The sequence below is a fragment of the Lissotriton helveticus genome, chromosome 7 (assembly GCF_964261635.1).
Source record: "Lissotriton helveticus chromosome 7, aLisHel1.1, whole genome shotgun sequence".
In the NCBI taxonomy this organism is placed as follows: Eukaryota; Metazoa; Chordata; class Amphibia; order Caudata; family Salamandridae; genus Lissotriton; species Lissotriton helveticus.
The window spans coordinates 1789573330-1789589594 of NC_136068.1; the positions used below are offsets into that span (position 1 = coordinate 1789573330).

Below are 16265 nucleotides of genomic sequence, written 5' to 3' on the forward strand. Positions count from 1 at the left end.
TAGGCATGCTGCAACCTATGGAGACTTTTTTTGTTGCTCCCAGGTGGAGGACATTTCCATAGTCCAGTTGAGATGTAACCAGAGTGTGGACCAGGGTTTTCTTGGCTGAAATGGGGAGGATATCCAAAGTTTTCTTTAATATTTTGAGGATTCCAAAGTATTTCCTTGTAACCTTCCTGGTGTGGATCTCAAAGTATAATTTAGAGAGAGGGGCGGGGCTTGGCTGGCTGCAAAATGGCCGCACTCTAAGTGGACTCTGCCGGGCGAGACGAGAATCCGTTCCTAATCCTGCAGACTTACGTGGTGCTGCCCTTCAGCGACACCCTCCATCGCTCTACCTCACTCTGGGGCACTGCCTGCTTCTGTTCTGGGTCTTCAGCGATATTGTCATCCTGAGATCCGCTGCTGAGGCCGGACGCGGACTCTGGGCCTCTCTGCCAGTGTGGGGCTGGTGCGCGGCCCGTTCCGAGATGGCACTGCTTGCTTGCCGCCTAGCCTGTGCGGCTTCCTCAGGCCTGAGTGGTGCTTGGTGCCACCCTCCACCTGGCTACACTACTCCCGGTGAGTGGCGACACTGTGGGGGTGACTCGCGGTGGGTTAGGGGGTACGCATGCGGTACCCCTGGGCCTTAATTCACTGCAGGCGCCATTTTCTTACTCCTGGTGCCCGTTGCAGCTACTCACCAGACCGGGCCCCGCGTCTCCCTGCTGCTGGCTGTAGCTGCTGGCACACGCTCCCTGGGGTCCAGACCTCCACCCCACCGGGACTGAGGACCACCTTGGTGCCACAGCAGCCAAGCGCATCGCCTCCCTGGCCTGGGGACCGCTCTTTGCTGCAGCTCTCCCTCCACCCGGTCTGCACCGGTGGGGCTTTCCAACCCCCATTTCCCCCGTGGTGGGCGACCTCTCCACTGGACCAGGATCCTTCGGCGGACCTGCCTCGAGGACACCATGCTGCGCTTTGCTGTCCACGCCCTGGACTCTAGGCCCTGAATGTTCTGCTCAGGCCTGGGCCGGTTCCTCTCACTAATGGCCTCCTGTCCTTAGTACCCTATCTGGCGTTTGCTGCTGCCGCTTCCTTCCAGTCCATCTACACTCGCTCCTGGCTCCCTTCCTAACGGGCCCTCCTGCTAACATTGGCCTAGCTCAACCTCTGCTTTCACTTGTTTGACCTGCCAGCTGCCCGACAGCCCTTTTGCTCCAGTGCCCCCTGGGCCCCTCGCCTGTTGTTGTCCCTAGGCTCTCGCTCAGCCACATCCTTTCCTGCTGGCCACGGCCTCCCTCGTTCTCCCGGTGGCCCGGCCTGTGTGGGGGAAGGCGGATCCTAAACAGCCCAAGCTGGCCTTTGACCAAAGTAGGCAGACTTGACAGGAGAGGGCCACTTCGGACACTGGCGAGCTTACTGTTCAGCCCGAGGGATGCTCGGCTCGGGATGACGACCTAAAAGGTAATTATGCTTGACGTGAAATCTGCAGTCATCGGTATCGCAGTCCAGCTGGACCACTTTCTGCCCCCTAGACACTGTCAAGGCCCGAGTGGACACACGTCTAACCCAGGTTGAGGCAAGGATCTTGGACGTTGAAGATACTACGGCTCAGGAGCCCCATAAACTCCTCCAGATGGACAAGGTGTTAGACCTTATAAAGGCCAACGATGAGGATTTGGAGGCTGGCTCCCACAGAACCAACCTCTGCATCACAGACGTGACTGAATCCTCCAACGTCGGCAAAATGGAGGACTTTGTTGAACAACTGATCCAGGACCTGTTCAGTGAGGTCCTCTCCCCTGTCTTCATCATCGAGCGGGCCCACCGCTCTTTGGGACCTCGACTCGCCCCTGGCCTAGCTGTTCGCCCCATCATTACAAAAATACTGAGCTTTCAGGACCGAGATGCGATCCTGTGCTACGCAAGGGACAAGGGTGAAATTCGACATCAAGGGAACTCTTCATCCTTCTACCATGATTATATGGTGGCGGTCCAGGCTGCCCGCCGTAAGGTTCTCACGGCCAAACGAGTCTTGCAAAAACACAAGATCTCCTATTGCCTGGCTTACCCGTCGAAATTACGCATCAGACATGGCTCGCAGGTCCACACCTTCACGGAGATGAAGGCAGCCCTTGCCTCTGCGAAGAAGCTTGACAAGCTGCCGCGTTCCACCCCATCCAACTCTCAGCTGGCTTCAGACGGTGACATGAGTGACAATGACTGAACGCAGCCCTCATTCTTTGATATTTGCGATGCACACCTGTTGACATGTGCTTATTGACTCCGGCGCTGGCACCCTTTGTTCACCCGGGTGCTACTGCATCAGGCCACCTCCGATGCTCTCCGGTCTTCCGGGCTGACGGGCGGTGTGGGTTTTCATGGGGTTTGTTGCCTCGTCTTCGAGGCCTGTTTCGTTGTTTTGACCTAACCTGTGCTGTTCTTTTGACTCCACTGCTCTCTGTGTTGCACATCCCCTCTCCTGCACATCTACCATCTGTGCTGCATCTGTTCCGAACTCACTGTCGCCCCCGAATAGGATATCATGACAGCCACTAGGTTCTGGACCTGGAATGTCCGTGGTCCTAATGACCATCAGACTGCTTGCCTTGTACATGCCCATCTCTCCCGTCACAAGGTCGACATCGGTTTCCTTCAATAAACTCACTTACTGCCTGCCACTTCACTCCAGGCACTGGGGAGAGATCCACTCCTCCTTCTATTCTTGCTACTCCCGCGGGGTGTCCATTCTCATACGGCGAGGGCTTCCCTGGCAAATCACTACAGTTATTGCGGATCCTGAGGGGCGCTACATGCTTGTTCTTGGTACGCTCTTGGCTCGTCCCTTGATCCTTGCTGCAATTTATGGCCCCAACACTGACAATCCCAATTTCTTCGCGCAAGTTTGGCAGCATTTCTAAGCAATCTAACATCTTGACCTCCATTCACGGCATCCTTGAGCGTCTGGAGAGGGAAATAAGGGCTCTCGACTCCTCGCACTTAATCCTGCTTCTGACACCCTCGCGCAGTTTCAGGGTAAACTTTCTGAGGTAGAACAGGAGGCTGATAGAGAACTCTCCTTCTTGAGTAGAGAGGCAAGGGATCACCGTATGGCGATGGCGACCACCAAGGTAAGACTCTAGCTGGTCTACTGTGATGCCCTCAGGCTACCTCCTATATCACGGCACTTCGGTACTGGGGCCCGGCACGCACCACCTCACCTACTAAGGTGATGTCTAGGGTTACTGCCTTTTACACCCACCTCTACACCACAGAGAGCGCTCCTTCACATGACATTCTTGATCAACACTTTGACACCCTGGAGCTCCTCTGGCTAGCTAATGGTCACCAGGAGGAGACAGCCATGACAACGCGGGCTTTACACCGCTCTGCCATTACGACGCTACCATCACAATGCAAGTCGTTACAACGACTTGCACTGGATGGCACTAGATACTAAGGAATAGTAGATTTACTATACCAACACCTTCCCTACTGTTGCATAGGCTGGAGTTGGAATAGTAAATCATACTATTCCAGAATCCTGTGCCTACAGCGCAAGTCGTTGTGACGACTTGCGTTGTAATGGATGCATCGTAATGGCAGCGCGGTGTAAAAGCCCACGTTGTCATGATGTACATCCGTCACCACGAGTACCTAGACAAGCCCTTTTCTAGCGGGGAGATTCTGGCAGCCATCAACAGCTTCCCTGGGGATAAGGCGCGGGCTCCGACGGTCTGCCAGCTTCCTTTTATAAGGCCTACATGTCCCTCCTTATCCGACACCTCGCAGCCATGTATAATGACTCCTTTGAGTCCGGCCTTTTTCCCCCGTCCCTCCGTGAGGCTCTGCTTACACTACTCCTGAAACCGGACAATTCCCCTGAGCGCCTTGATTCCTATCGTCCTCTCTCCCTAATAAACACGGATAATAAAATATTTGCAAAGCTCTTGCCTTCCCGCCTCTTACCCCTCATGCCAATGATTGCTCGACCGGTTCAGTCTGGCTTTATTCCCAGGCATGCCACGTCGCATAACCTCTGGACTATATTCACCGTGCTACACCATTCAACCCTACTCTCCTGGCCGTGGCTGCCCTTTTGGATGCAACCAAGGCTTTTGATACCCTCGAGTGCCCATTCCTTTTATACCTACTCCCTTGCCTTGGCTTCAGCCCCATCTTCCTGCGCAAGGTCCATCTCCTTTACTCTCTTCCCACTGCCTGCCTCCGAATAAATGGTCAGATTTCTGAGCCCTTCCCAAGCTCGTGGGGCATGAGGAAAGGTTGTCTGCTTTCGCCCATGCTTTTTGCTGTGGCTATGGAACCCCTCGCCGCCAGGCTTCTCCAACATCACACTCAGAGTGGTCTTGGATTTGCGGTGCGAGCCCTGGTTGTTTCCAGGTACGCGGACGATGTTGCACTCTATGCCAGACACCCCCAAGAGAATCTTGGTCCCTTGGTTAGGAGGTGGTGAGCTGTGGGGGTCTATCGGGCATTCAAGTCAATTGGAGCAAATCTATCCTTTTCCCTCTAATGGATGCCATGGTCTCCTTTACTCCGGACTATCTGGTTCAGTGAGCTTCCAGGCCACCAGGTATCTGGGCGTTTGGCTCATCCGGAGTGTGAAAGAACTCTGGAGGGCGAACTTTGGTCGCGTCGTTCACTGGCTGGAGACTAAGATTCCCATCTGGCGCCACCTTCCTCTATCCCTGGCTGGGCGCATTGCCATCGCCAAGATGGTCCTGCTCCAAAATTTCCTTATTTGTTCCTTAATGTTCCTATTCCTCTCATGGCCCATTTCTTCCATACACTCCGCTCCCTCATTATCTCTTTAGTATGGGCGGGACGGCAACCTAAAATTGCATTCTTGTTCCCGCTAGACGGCCGCCTGGGGAAGTTGACACAGTAGACAGCCTGCGCTGGGCCTGGGAGGGCCTTCGGAGGAACTCCGGCTCCAGCCTTCTCTCCTCTAACGCTATGCCCATTGCCTACAACCCACCCTTTCCCCCGCTGCACACAGGTGGGATGGTCAAACGCGCAACTAGCTTTGGGCTGGCTGTGTTGTCAGATCTCTACCTTGATGGCAACATTCTTCCTCTCCCAGCGGACTCCGGCCCAATGGACACGCTGCTCTATTATCAACTCAGGGAGTCATGCAGGAAGCTGCATCCCACTTTCCCTCGGCCCTTTCCCTCAATGGTTTCTCTGGACCTGGTTTATACTTCTGTCTCCCCCCGCAAACTGGTCTGCAGACTCTATGCAGCTACGCGGGTGGCATCCTCTGTAACCGCCCACATCGCCTGAAGCGTGGATCTGTGTACCGATCTCTCTTCGGTGGACTGGATGTATTGTTTTTTTTTATTTTTTATTTTTATTTTTTTTATTGAAGTTGTATTCAGATTATATACAGCGTACATAAAAAATAAGAAAACACAGAAAAATAACAATTACATTTAGTTTCGACTCAACAAAATGTTAAACCCATTTACTCAAAATACCATCCCCAAATTTGATCAAATTTTCTAATACCCCCAACTCTTTGAGCATATAAGAGTTCGCTTTTCCTGACCCTTTTCATTTTTTCCAACCATTCCTGCAGCGTCGGGATATAGGATGAAAGCCAATTCTGCAGTAATAAAGATCTAGCCACAGCCATTATAATATAAATCAATTTTGCCAAGTGACTGGAAAATATACAATCAGGGTCATATCCAAATAATAACATTCTTGCATTGCATGGGACAGATAACAAACAATAAGTCTTTAAAAAACTAATAATTTCTTCCCAGAAATGCTTAATTTTAGGACAAGACATAATAATGTGAGACCAATTGGCTTGTTCACAATTGCAATGTCTGAAACAAAAAGCAGACGCATCGTTATACATTTTAGCAATTATTACTGGTGTACGATATAATAGCCACTTGCTAAAATACAACATGCGACGCCAATTGGCCCCACGCAATACGCAGAAATTAAATTGATTAATGGTTTTCCAGATTTCCGGCGACAATATAAAATTTTCTGGATGTATTGTTGTAAGCAGACCAAGCGTCTGTCGCCTAATTATAGCTTGCGCCTCATCCATTTTTAAACATTTACATAGATTATACCGCTTCCCTGCTCAGCTTCATAGAATGAGCCTCACTCGCAGCGACAGTCGTGTCCTGAAGTCTCTGCATACTGGCGCGTGGTATGCACCACCATTACTAAAATCACCTCCACCTCTGTGTCGCCGAACCCGCTGGTCTGCCTTCTGGGCTTCTAACCCTGGGCGAAGCACTACTCCATGCTCGCGTAGTTTGCAAAGTTTGCGCAACTTCGCACTACGCGAGCTTCTTGCACAGTGCGAACACGCGTAGCGGTCATTTTTTGCTTGTTCTCAGTCCTCAACGTCATGTTCGTGACCGCGAGCAAGCAAAATGACATCCCGGCGAGACTCTCAACGCGGGGAGGTCAGGTTTCTCATTGCGAGTGGTCGTGCATGCTCGCGACCACTCGCGATGAGAAACTACCAGTTCGCGTTGAGAAATCTGCAGCTCGAGTAAAAATCTACTTGAGCGGCGGAAAACTACAGCTCGCACTGTGCAAGATGCCGTTTTTGATAATTGCACAGTGCCGGATGCTTGTTGGCACTGTGCAATCATTGAAAATGCATCTTGCACAGTGTGAACATGCTACTACGCAGCTCGCGTAGTGCTTTGTGAAGTTTGCGTAGTGCGAAATGCACTTCGCGTAACTTCGCGTAGCGCTCCTTCGCGAACTACGCCCACCCCTATGAAACACTGTCCGGATGCCTCTCGCCATCTCACCGCTATGCAACTTGTTCTTGCATGTCGCAGGGTCGCCATGCACAGGGTTCGCAGGCCTGCGCCCAAGGTTAGCGCCTGGCTTGAAGATGCTGTGTGCTGTCAGACACACTTGTCCAAGTACTGGGAATTGACATCGGCAGCTGGCCGACCTTGTGATTTATGGGGCCCCCTAGTTTCCTACCTCCTCCGCCAGAGCGCATCACCTTCTGCAACCTCTCCCGTACCCCCTGCCGGCACACGGCCCACGGCCCGCAGTGGCCGCCGGTGCTGGTATGTAGAAATGGGCTGATCCCCAGCTGTACGCTGATTTTTCTTTACAACCCCCTCCTCGCAGGCGCCCTGGCTGCCTCATGCGCCCCATCATGCCCTCTTTACTTCAACTCCTCTCTCCCCCTACTTAATTTGGCTGAATATTATTCATGTACAAGTGCCTCTCCGATGTATGTAACAGATGTGATCTCTCTTTTTCTTGCTGTTCATTGCAGTATATTGCCCTTTTATTATGTAGCATGATGTGCAACTTTCAATAAAGGCCTTTTAAAAAATCCCCCCCCCCAAAAAAAAGTATAATTTGGAGTCAGACCATACTCCCACATTTTTAGATCTCACCTAGGCAGCACGCATGCGCTGCTCTAGGAGGGCCTTTAGCCATCGCTCTTCACTTTTGAAGCACTGCACTTGTGCTTGTGGCGGCATCCACCTTGCGGGAGCGAGCAGCGGGGTGGCCACGTTAATTACAAACAAATGCCCGCTGCTCACTCCCGCAAGGTGGATGCCACCACAAGCACAAGTGCAGTGCTTCAAAAGCCGATCGCGATGCTGCTTGCGTGTACTGCTTGTCTTGGGGCCACTTGCAGATTTGTAGTTGAGTGAGTACTTTAAAGTTAACTTCTGACACTAAAAAACCTCCTAAAAAATATGATTTTGGCAATGTATGCTTCCTCTGTGAGGTCTCACTGTACTAAATACTTTCCGCACTCCCTGTCCCCCCTGCCCTCAAGCTCTTCTGCTTCTCTGCTCTCCCCTACTCTACTCCTCTACCCAGCCCACCCTTTGTTTCTTGCGCAGCACCTGTGTTTATCAGGAAAAGCATGAACTTCAATGGCTGCGCAGGCGTTCTCCTCCAATATTTTCACAACAACTCTTGTTTGCTGTTCAAGGCATGTTGCTAATACCGACAGTGCATATGAGCACATTTTCCTCTTATATGAGCTGTACGTTATTTCACAAGTATTCCCCCATGGTGCTTTGAAAGGAGATCTAATAACAACGTAACACAGCGTGTCTCCTTTGCCTATCATTTTTTTCAAGCAGCATGTTTCCAATAGATGTTTTTTACCACTGTTCTGTATCGCCTGGCTGCAATGCTCACCACACGAGAGGCACTGTTCTCATAGCCATACGATGACAGCACTGCACTCGCTGCAACACATGCCTGCACAACTCACAATGACTGGCCTCTCTGAGATCCAGTGACATCTACACCACCCTGTACATATGGAGGAAGGTGCCACTCTTACCAGCAGGCTTCTGCAGGTCCAGCTAAGATTTCATGCTTGCATGCACTTCACTGTACACCCGAAGTAGCACTGGTCTCACAATGTCACGTAAAAGGCAAGCCCTAATCTTAAACAGATACACACTGGCACACATACTTTGGGGCATGCACTTCGATCACCAGCACATCTAATTAATGGTTGCTGGCTACACCACTACCATGCAGACTCTGGAGGGATGGCTTTTGAACCTATGCAACTGCTTTCTAAGTGCATGCCATTGAATGCCTGCCACATCTCAGCGCCTAGCGTACTCTAAGCACAAAGCTTCTGTGTTAAACAACATTAGATGTTGTAGCACCCACTATAATGTGCTGCATTGCTAAATACTTATAAGGTCCCAAAGGCGAGATTTATAGGCTTTGCCAATGCTTGTTTACTTTTTCTTTGGGGATAGGCCTGGGACCCAGCATCTGGGGCCACCAAGCTAAGCACCAGATAGAAGGGGACTTCCCTACGACCATGACCTCTGTTTTACTGCAGTTAAGCTTAAGGCAATTGTTTGACATCCAGGAGGCAAGGTCTTTTAAGCAGGAAGAAAACTGAGTCACTGCATCATCTGAGTTGTGGGATAGAGGGACAACAAACTGCGTGTCGTCCGCATAGGACACAATGGTGAAATTGTAACTTTCCACAATCTCTGCCAAGGGTCAGATGTAAAGGTTAAAAAGAGCTGTACTAAGAATTGAGCGCTGTGGGACCCCTTGTGAGATTGGCGTGCTTTTGGACATATGTTGGCGCTGCGCAACCTGAATGCTACGATCCTGTAGGAAAGAGGTCATCCATTTTTAAACTGCTGCTCCTTCCAGCTCACCACACCAGAGTTGCTGCAGGAGCAGTTTGTGGGATACCGTGTGAAAGGCTGCGCTGAAGTCCAGCAAGACCATAGCTACAGTTTGACCAGCATCTACACGCCTACGTAATGTCTCCGTAGCGAGGAGTAACGCTGACTCCGTAGAGTCCCCGCTGGGGGACGATAGATCAAAAGGTCATTAACCGTAAAGTCTGTAGCCACCTGTTGTAATGTGCTATTTACTAATACAGTCTCCCCACTGTGGTTCTCTGCCTGTCTGCTCAGCCTGTGGTGAGGTCATCTAGAATGTTAGGGTTAGTTTGTATGAAGCTAGGAATCAGTTGGTATAATGGGCTGAGCAGAGAGGACCTTGCTCCTGGTGGGGCATTTCCAGGTATTACCAGAGATTACCAGATAATCTAAGGATCTTCCTATAATTGTATACCTGTTGATTACTACGTGAATAAACCTACTTATACCTTCTACAAGTGATGTCTGCGCTATTACTTCGTTTTAACACTGGCGACGTTTTAAAAAAAGAACCCATGTGAGCTACCTTGGAAGGATTAGACATTTGAAAATGAAGTAGAAGAAGAAGCGCTTTTAAAAAAGATTAAAAGAAAAACTGGTACAGATTGGAAACCTAAAGACTTTAAGACTTCAAGTAAGTGTTTTGTAATTTATGAAATGAATGAAACTTGGCACCCCTAATGCCCCACCAGTGACCCTGTCAACGGTCGCCCATTTGTCTAGATTGTGCCAGTTTCTGTTTGCCTGCTTACTGCCTTTGAGAAATAACTGAAAGTCTCTGCTACGTTATCCCTGCATTGACTCTGACTGACTTTTCAATGGATTAGCAGCTGTGACATGTGCTAAAGGAAAACTACACTACAACTAAACTGTTTTCATGTGTATGCCTCATCACCCCAGTGGTGGAAAGTAGCGATAGGTGCTGGGTATGGATATCAGGTGGAAAGCAGCGATGCCCCCTGGGTATTGTCAGCAGTGAAAAATGCAGCGATGTGTGCAGAGAAAACTTGCATCCCTCTAAGATTTGGCAGTTTTGGAAACGCATTTTTGGAAATATATAGACTGCAGCCATGTGTTACTTGACTTGCGGAGTGGTGCTCTATAGCATGGATTTTGCCTCTCCACCTTCACAGAGTGTTCTACTATTTAGAAATGTACAGCAAATCGTTAGCGTTGGAGACCTGCTGTGACACCTGTTTGTATTGCACCTCGAGTTTAGATATTGACTGGTAATGCGACCGCCGTATTTGTCCTTGCCTGGGCTTTTCCTGGATTAATTGGCTGACATTTATTTCTGCAACGGCAATTTAGTAACGGGTGTGTTTACCTTCAAAATTGTTGAAGTTCCAGCACGTGTTCCCCTCTCGTGAAAGGAACTGCTGACTTCATCTTTAACTCTCGCTGAAGTCAAGTCAAGTCAAGTCATGGAATTTGTATAGCGCACTACATACCCAGAGGGTTTCAAGGCGCTTAGGAAGGAGAGGAGGGTTACTTGTCAAATATCCATGTTTTAAGTTGCTTTCTGAATGCTAGGTGGTTCTGGGTAAGGCGAAGGTACGCGGGGAGTGAGTTCCATGTTTTGGCAGCCAGGTAAGAAAAGGATCTGCCTCCCATGGTGGTCTTGTTGATGCGAGGTACAGTGGCGAGGGCTTGGCTGGAAGAACGTAGTTGGCGGGGGGGGTGTAGAAGGACAGTCGTGAGTTGAGGCAATCTGGTCCGATGTCGTAGAGTGATTTGTGTGCGTGGGTAAGCAGACGGAAAGTGATCCTCTTATTGACGGGTAGCCAGTGGAGGTCTTTAAGGTGACCGGAGATGTGTTCGTTGCGTGGGATGTCTAATATGAGCCTGGCTGAGGCGTTTTGGATTCGTTGGAGCTTCTTCTGGAGTTTTGCGGTAGTACCTGCGTAGAGGGTGTTTCCGTAGTCCAGTCGGCTCGTGACCAGAGCGTGGGTGACTGTTTTCCTCGTTTCGGAGGGGATCCAGCGAAATGTTTTCCTGAGCATGCGAAGAATGTTGAAGCAAGAAGAGGAAACGGCGCTAACTTGTCTGTTCATTGAGAGTGAAGAATCCAGGATGACGCCTAGGTTTCGTGCGTGGTCTGTCGGGATGGGTGCTTTTCCGAGGGCTTCTGGCCACCAGGAGTCGTCCCAAGCAGAGGGGGATGTACCTAAGATGAGGACTTCTGTTTTGTCCGAGTTCAGTTTCAGACGGCTTTGTTTCATCCATTCGGCAACTTCTTTCATTCCTTCGTGTAGGTTAGTTTTGGCGGTGCTGGGGTCATTGGTGAGGGAGAGGATCAGTTGAGTGTCGTCCGCGTAAGAGATGATGTTGAGGTTGTGTTGGCGTGCGATGGCCGCGAGGGGGCTCATGTATACGTTGAAGAGGGTGGGACTGAGTGAGGATCCTTGTGGTACGCCGCAGATGACTTCAGAGGCCTCGGACTTGAATGGAGGAAGGCGGACTCTCTGGGTTCTTCCGGTGAGGAACGAGGTGATCCATTCAAGTGCTTTTCCTTGGATTCCGATGTTATTGAGGCGTTGTAAAAGGGTGCTGTGGCAGACTGTGTCGAATGCTGCAGAGAGGTCAAGGAGGATGAGGGCGACTGTGTCTCCATTGTCCAGTAGAGTTCGAATGTCGTCTGTTGCTGCGATGAGGGCGGTCTCAGTACTGTGTTTTGCTCGGAAGCCAGATTGTGAGGGGTCGAGGGATTTGTTGGCTTCGAGGAAGGCGGCGAGTTGGTTGTTGACAGCCTTTTCGATGACTTTGGCCGGGAATGGAAGAAGCGAGATGGGGCGGTAATTTTTGAGTTCGGTAGGGTCTGCTGTTGGTTTTTTCAGGAGGGCGGTGAGTTCAGCGTGTTTCCAGTCTTCCGGGAAGGTGGCGGAGTTGAGGGAGCAGTTGATGACGTCTCGGAGGTGTGGTGCTATGACGGAGTCTGCTTTGTTGAATATGTGGTGAGGACATGGGTCTGTGGGGGATCCTGAGTGGATGGAATTCATCAGCCGGATGGTGTCCTCAGTGGAGATTGGGTTCCAGTTGTTAAGGGTGTTCAGGGGGGGAAGATGAACAGCAAATGGTGGGGTGGGTTGGTTGTCAAAGCTGTTGTGGATGTCTGCGATCTTGTTGTGGAAAAATGAGGCTAGGGAGTCGCAGAGGGCTTGAGATGGGGTGATGTCGTTGGAGTTGGCCGAGGGATTGGAAAATTCCTTGACGATGTTGAAAAGTTCCTTGCTGTTGTGGGCGTTGTTGTCAAGTCGATCTTTGAATGCTGTTTTCTTGGCTTTTCGGATCAGTTGGTGGTGAGTGCGGGTGGCGCTTTTGAAGGCGTCCTTGGTGCTGGTGGTTGGGTCTTTTTTCCAAGTCTTTTCAAGGGAACGGCAGAGTTTCTTAGACTTCTTGAGATCATCGTTGAACCATGAGGCCTTTTTGCTGCCAGGTTTGCTTCGACGTTTTTTCAGTGGTGCTAAGGTGTCGGCGGTGTTGGATAACCATAGGGTGAGGTTGGCGGCGGCTTCGTTGGTGTCGGAAGATAGGGCTGGGGGGTTTCGAAGGAGCGATGCGGAAATTTGGTCCGTGGTGATTTTGTTCCAGTTTCTTTGCAGGGTAGGTTGGGGGAGTATGTTGGGTTTTGGTTTGTTGTAGGTGAAGTGAACGCAGCTGTGGTCAGTCCAGAGGAGGTCCGTGGTGTGGCTGAAGGAGACATGGTTGCTGGAGGTGAAGATTGGGTCGAGTGTGTGACCTGCGATGTGGGTGGGGGAAGTGACCAGTTGTTTAAGTCCGAGGTTGGCGAGGTTGTCCAGCAGGGTGGCGGTGTTGCGGTCGTTGCTCTTTTCAAGGTGAAAGTTGAGGTCTCCCAGAAGGATGTAGTCTTTGGAGGGGAGCGCGTGTGGAGTGATGAAGTCCGTGATGTCTTCACTAAATTTAGCTCGGGGTCCTGGTGGTCTGTAGAGGAGGGTGCCTCTGAGTGTGGTCTTGGGGTCGGTGTGTATTTGGAAGTGGAGGTGTTCGGAGTTGGCGAGGTTGGCGTCAGAGCTGGTTGAGATGCGGATTGATTTCTTATGGACGATAGCGATCCCTCCTCCTGTGTGGCTGGTACGGTCTTTGCGAGTGATCTTATAGTCTTCAGGGATGGCAATGGTGATGTCTGGTGCGGAGGAAGCGTTCATCCATGTTTCCGTTAGGAAGGCGACGTCTGGAGAGATGGTGTCTAGTAGATCCATAGGTCAATGGCGTGTCTGTGGACTGATCGGGTGTTGAGAAGGATGCATTGTAGGTGGTTGGGGTCGGGGATCTGTGGTGTGGTCGTAGCAGAGATGTTGACGGTGCCGCTGAATTTGCAGGAGTAGCAGGAGAAAGGTCCATGGGTGTGTCCAGGAGCGGCTTGGACGCAGTTGGTGGAGCGGCCGGGGTTAAGGGCTAGGAGGCTGGCGGCATCATAGGTAATGCGGGGGGGCTGGGAGGGACGGGGGCCAGGGGGTCTGGCGCTGGGCGCGGTCCAGGCGCGGACGGGCGTAGACGGGCTTACCTTTGGCGCACCTTTGGCGCGGATTGGGCGCGGTCGCTGCGCGTGAACGCTGCGCGCTTGGGCTGCTGTCATATATGGATGGTGGGAAGGGGGAGGGGCGAGGGCGTCTCAGCTGGGAGGCGGGGCGGGCACACGAGGACAACAACAAACAAAATGGAGGCGGAGGGGGGGGCAGAGCGGAGCGCTGGAGTCAAACGCGCTAACAGGGCAAAAACAGCAGTGGGGAATTAATTATTTAATTAACGAAGCAGAGCGGAAATGTGCTCCACAGCTGGCGAAATGTGGAAAGCTTAAAATGCACAGTTAGAGCAGTCAAGCAGAACAGCGCTATGATATAAACAACACGTGAAAAGGAAATGAAATTGCACAGTTCGAGCAGTTAAGCAAAGCAGCGCTACGATGAAATACACACAGCAGGCAAATGAAATCCAATTAAAAGGCGCTTTTTAAAAGTAAATGCAGCAATGTAGCCCAACAATACCAGATGTCTGCGAGAGATACTGGGAGCGACCACTCAGCCTGAAGCGAGGAGCGAGTCACGACGAGTGTAGGGAGAAGGAGCGCTATCTCTACTCTGTGGGAGGGCGTCTCAGCTGGGAGGCGGGGCGGGCACACGAGGACAACAACAAACAAAATGGAGGCGGAGGGGGGGGCAGAGCGGAGCGCTGGAGTCAAACGCGCTAACAGGGCAAAAACAGCAGTGGGGAATTAATTATTTAATTAACGAAGCAGAGCGGAAATGTGCTCCACAGCTGGCGAAATGTGGAAAGCTTAAAATGCACAGTTAGAGCAGTCAAGCAGAACAGCGCTATGATATAAACAACACGTGAAAAGGAAATGAAATTGCACAGTTCGAGCAGTTAAGCAAAGCAGCGCTACGATGAAATACACACAGCAGGCAAATGAAACCCAATTAAAAGGCGCTTTTTAAAAGTAAATGCAGCAATGTAGCCCAACAATACCAGATGTCTGCGAGAGACACTGGGAGCGACCACTCAGCCTGAAGCGAGGAGCGAGAGCCTTGACGTTCTGGATGCCTCTGATGTTACGTGCAACCAACGGATGACGTGTGACGCTCGTTCACGTTGTCGGAAGCCGTTTTTTTATTTGTGTTTCTATAGTGACATCACTGAAGTTACAATACAGAAACGGCGAGTGTGTCAGCGTTTTGGTGGAGATTCGTGTTTTCATTTCGACATTATGCCTTACTTCTTCCAAGTCATTACTTATATGGAGATAGATGTATTGGATGCATCTTAATATGGGGAGTACATGAAGTTTCCAAGCCGTCAACAAAGGCTCATCACAGTGTAGATCTCGGGTGAGTCATCGCTCACCGGCGCTAGAGACTTCTTAACACTGTAATCTTGTTGCGAAAAAGGTTGCTCTGTTATCTATTTATAAATAATAGCTGTTATTTATTATTTTTATTTTTCTTCTCTAACATGTTTTGAGTTATAGTAAACTTGTTGGTGTATTGTAGTGTAGGCGTATGTCCTTGTTGTGGCGGTTGGGACAGCATGGTTCTCTCATCTAGTAGCACAGAATGGGAGCATTTGAGATATTGTCTCTTCTAGTTGTGCAGTGTGGTGTAATGTTGTTTAGTGTGTGTCCTCATCTTTATTGGTTGTTTTGTGACTGTCTTGCACAGTAGATGGATATTGTGAATCGGCAATGGGTTTAGGATTACCCAAAGTTTTTGTTTTACCTGGTGTTTTGTATTCATGTTATATAAACTATATATGATGTGATGTTTACGCTTATGGGGTTAAAAGATACCCTAAGTTTTTGGTTTTTGACTTACTTTACGCTTGTGGGGTTAAAGGATACACTAAGTGTTTGGTTTTTGACTTACTTTATGTTATGTATACTTGATGTGTGTGATGGCTACACACATGGGGTTAAGGGATACCCTTGTATGGTGTTACATTTATATATTACATAGACTGTGTGTGAAGGGTACACACTTCTCTTATCTGTTTAGATCTACCCTTAGTTTTTGGGATTTCTGAGTTTTATTGGTACTCAGTGTATGATTCATGAGTGTTTTGGGTTGAAGGTTAACCTAGTTTGTTTTAGGGTTTAAAAGATACCCTAATCTTGTTTTGGCTTAAGGGATACCCTACATTTTCAAGTTTTGTCTTGTGTTTTATACACATTTACTTAGACTGAGTGTGACGGGTACACACGTTGGGAGTTACTTCTGGTGTGTGTAACTTCTCCTATTTGATTTGCTATAGTATTTTACCCTTGGTTTTGGAGATTTGTGTAGCACTTTAGGAAATTGGTGCGGTTTTAGTTTCTTGCTATTTTTGTTTTTGATCATTTTCTAGGAGAAGAGTGTTAAGGATGTATTACATTGTTTTTGTGGTGCGTTCTCTTCATCTCTCTGACAAAAGTGTATTTACCATCTTTATACAATTTTGTGTTTATGATCATTATTAAGGGGGAAGGATGTGTTATATTGTTTTTATGCATTCTTCTTTTCCTGACTTCTAAAATTTCTGTATTTTATTTGCTTCTATTCCTGACTTGTGTATTCTCTTTCCAGACTTAAGCTATTATAT

At 49.6% G+C, this 16265-nt stretch overlaps 1 protein-coding gene across 1 annotated transcript in view; it reads left to right on the top strand.

Annotated features, from left to right (window-relative positions):
* LOC144770770 (phospholipase A2 inhibitor and Ly6/PLAUR domain-containing protein-like) overlaps nucleotides 1-16265 on the top strand; it is a 235278-nt gene that overhangs the window by 206385 nt on the left and 12628 nt on the right. The window lies entirely within an intron of this gene.